This window comes from Suncus etruscus, chromosome 2 (assembly GCF_024139225.1).
Source record: "Suncus etruscus isolate mSunEtr1 chromosome 2, mSunEtr1.pri.cur, whole genome shotgun sequence".
Lineage (NCBI taxonomy): Eukaryota > Metazoa > Chordata > Mammalia > Eulipotyphla > Soricidae > Suncus > Suncus etruscus.
In genome coordinates this window covers 87,072,155-87,076,405 of record NC_064849.1, presented here as the reverse complement: position 1 = coordinate 87,076,405, position 4,251 = coordinate 87,072,155, and positions in this window count along the sequence as shown.

Genomic DNA, 4,251 nt, shown 5'->3' with positions numbered 1-4,251 from the left:
GTTCGTATTAAAATCTGTGGGAAGATGATTTTACTACTTCACTCCAGGTGAGCAAAATTGTATTGCAAATATTATAGACACAGGAAGTCATACAAATTGATATTATAACCAACTGTGGAGGTATACTTAATTTTCTCAAGTAAACACCAACCCAATGCTTGTTTTTACAATAAAAAATGTATCATCATATAAAGGGACCTGAATTAAAGGCATGGATGTGTATGTGCCTTCTATTTAGGACTAAACCAGTGAGCAGTTGATTGTACATGGGCAATTTCACAATATTTTAAAAGCAATATCCTTGTCAGACAAGCACCTTGAAAATAAAATATTTGGCCTTTGTAAAGGATATCCAGTATTAAAAAAACAAATCTTACTGTAGAATGCTAATTTGAAAAATGTTTTTGATAACCATGCTTATATATATATGTATATGTAATATATACTTTACAAACACTGTAAATTATACAATGGAGTAATTACTTTTAATTTTACTGTGGTTTAAGCTCTTACCTTACCATTGATTAGTTTTGTTGCACATTCTAAAACAATTCAAGTAGATATTTTAGTTCATTAGGTGTAATTCAAATAACACACCTACATCAAGATATCTTGAAAATATATTTATAATTCCCTTTTCAATTTTTTGTTACTAATTGTAGAGTCCCTTTGCTGTTTTACTTGAAACATTTATTTATTATGGTTTGTTTATTATTATTTATTCAGAAATAATAAATAAAATATTCAAAATACTAAAAGATAATTTTTATGCTTGACCATAAATCAAATGAAAGATTATTAATTCACAAATATATTGTGATAGTGCAGTGAGAAGGGCTCCATCCTTGCATGTAGCCTACCAGGGTTAAATCCTTGGCACCTGAGCTGATTCCCTGAGCCCACCAGGAGCGATGTCTAAGTGAAGAGACAGAAGTAATCCCTAAACACTGCCAACAGAAAAAACTAAAAACAAAGATGTTACTTGGTACATGAAATAGACTTTTGAAAAATTATCTTTTAATATGAATACCAAATCAAATATAATATAGGTTGTCATGACATGAAAATGTTTTATAATCTAATATTATAATCTCTAACAAAATAAATACAAGGCAATGTGAACCATGAACATAGAGAAGAATGTTGGCTGTGTCACTCTATATTTATACACCTCAAAGATATTTTCTATATCTAAATCTGTAAGAGCTATGTTTGTTCTCTATATTTGAAACTACAATGGAAAATTTCCACTAATAGGGAATACAGGGAAAATCAGAAGAAAACATAGTAACTTACTACTTCTTACTAATCAATACCTTCTCCCTACTGAGCATAATATTCATTTATTGATTTTTGCTTTGTTTTTTGGGGGGTCACGTCCAGTTGTTCTCAGGGCTTGCTTCTACTCTGGCAGGCTCTGTAGACCATATGGGTTGTTTGGAATTCAACCCAGGTCAGTTACATGGAAGGCAATCACCTTACCTGCTATACTATAGCTCTAGGCCCTGTTGGTCAAAGTTAAGACTAATACTCATTTAATTAAGAAGTATAGATTTGTCCTTAGAAAACTCCAGTTAAGTATATGCATATGCTTGTTGATTTTCAGTGTTGCAAACCTGAAACTTAAAGAAATATTATCTTGAAATATCTTTTCAATTAAAAATAATCAAACATTAAAAAATATAGAATTTGCATTCTGAACTTCAATTATTATAGAGTTCTAGAGACTAATTTAAGACTGAGGACTTTTGAAAAGGAACAAACAGTTCTATATATTTAAATCTGAGGTCCTTATCTTGGAATCACATTTTTTCACATACTATGTGCATTTCTAATCAATTTTCTATAATGTTCTTGATACTCTGTAAAGTGGCTTGAACAAAGCTAAATCCATTAAAATTGTAAGCAATGACCATTTATTTTAACCCTTCAAGAAACTAAGTTTATCTTAAGAATATAAAATTATTGTTTTGCAATGAGTGGATATTAAAAATATATGAACCCAAATATACATTTTAGAAAGTGGGCTATTTTGTTCTGAAAGCATTTAAGAGTTGAATAGTCTAGGGAAGGCTTTAATTCCCACTTTTGACTGCCTCAAAGATTTTATTGATGAGTTACATTATCTTTTACTTGTATTTCCTTTGGCCTGTTTAATTTGGTATTATGCTGTCTAATTTTGTCCATGTTGTAACAAGATTTTATCTTTTCTTATTTATTATAATTTCTTTCTAAAGGCATTTGTAATTGGAAACATAGATTATTTCCAGATTGGAGCTTTTATAAATAACTCTAATGAGCACAGATATGCTTACATATTTTTAAATTTACAATTTTGTTTTGGGGGGTTTGATATCAAGAAGTGGAATTTTGGGTCTATTCTTAATCTAGAGTTGATTATCTCAGCCTGTCCCTAGAATACCAGGGTCTGATTCTCTAATGGCCCAGCAATTTGCTCTTTAGTTTTTATGCACTTTTAGTGGAAATGTCATTTGAGTCAGCCTCTATGGAAAACAGTGTGTAGAATTTTCGAAAAAAAAAATACTATATTCATAGAGTTCATATTAGGAGAGCTCATATCATATTCTAATGATGATTTAAAGTAAAACTCTATCTCATTAGCACTGCTAGATTATTATCCTTGTTACATAAGACATGACAATTTTATAGAATTATAGTCAGAAGAGAGGTATGTTACCTGTAACTATCTAGTAGTGTTATAGAAATTAAGAACTATAAATGAGTATGGAATAGTAGAAGGGGACATGAGTGTCAGCCTTCTGAAATACAAGTGTAAGCCTCTATGCTTTCAGAGTCATTTATTAATCTTAATGTTCCTAAATGATTGATTACAGGACTGGAGAAATAGTATAGCGGTCAAGGACCTTTTCTTGCACAAAGTTAAGCTCAATGAGAACCCAGACATCACAAGAGTGAATTCTTAGCATAGTTCTAGGGTGCATAACCCCTGAACATTGCTTGATATAACCCAAAACTTCAATGAATAAGTGAGTGACTAAATAAATATTTAATCTACCTTTCTTCCACTAATTAGAGACCAAACTTTTTCATAAGAGTTTGGAAATTTTAACTTCAATTGTGCAAGACTTTTTCTAAAGTATGAGCTCAATAATGCTATCTATATTTTATAAATATACACAAAGTAGTTGATATTAAAACTAATTTATCTACAGGCCAGAGAAATACAACAATGTCACTACACTTGCTTTGCCTGTGGCTAATCCAGTTCGATCCCTGGAACCACTTTGAACCCACAAGTAATGACCCAGAGCCACAGATCCAGAAGAAAGCCCTGAGCACAGCCATGTATGAACCCAAAACAAAACAAATATTCTGTTATATGAATTTATGCTTTTTGATTTTTTTCTAACAACCCAGATAGAAGTAATACCCAGCAGGTAAGTCAATTGTCACTGATACATGCATTCTTTCCCCAGCATGAATGTGACCATTTGATTCTTAGTGTTCATTCCTTGGAAGTGGCAAAGTATCACAATGGCACAATACACTTATTTGTGATGGCTGATAAAATCTTAAACATATTTTAAATTTTTATGTGTACTATATGCATAACATTTCTTTGATTTAAAATTCTGCATGTGGAAAAAAATTTAAAATCTTAGCATTTTTTTCCATATAGGACCTAATTTTTAGAAGTTAAATATATTAGAGGCCATGTGTTTCGCAAAAATACACTATTTGGCATATGCGGTCTTATCTTCATGACAACAAGGAAATGATCTTGTCTGTGAAACAAAAAATTGAAAACATAGTTGCACATATTTATTATTCTCAAAGTTGATTCTACAGTAACTATTTTGACCTCTATTAATGGTGAAGTATAAGAAAAATATTTATGAGAGTCATAGAGCAGCTTCTGTTTTGATATATTTTCTTTTTATTTTTTTTATTTTCACCGTATAGCCCAAGGAAGCATATATTTCATCAAAATGTTATTATAAGGACCCAAACCATATAAATCACATGCATAGCAAGGGATAATTGGGTACATCGTTCTTATTTTTTAGAAATATAAAATTACCCTTTAGTGAAAGAGAAAACCAGGTGACTGTTGTACACATCCTTATGTTTCTGAAAGGGAGTCCAAATATTGTCTTTGATAAACACTAAGAAGCCACAAATTTACTTAAGTCATTGTTATGAATTATCATAGTGCTTTCTCTATCGTCCAACAAGAGATTAAATGCCTATCAGCAAAACATTAAGTCC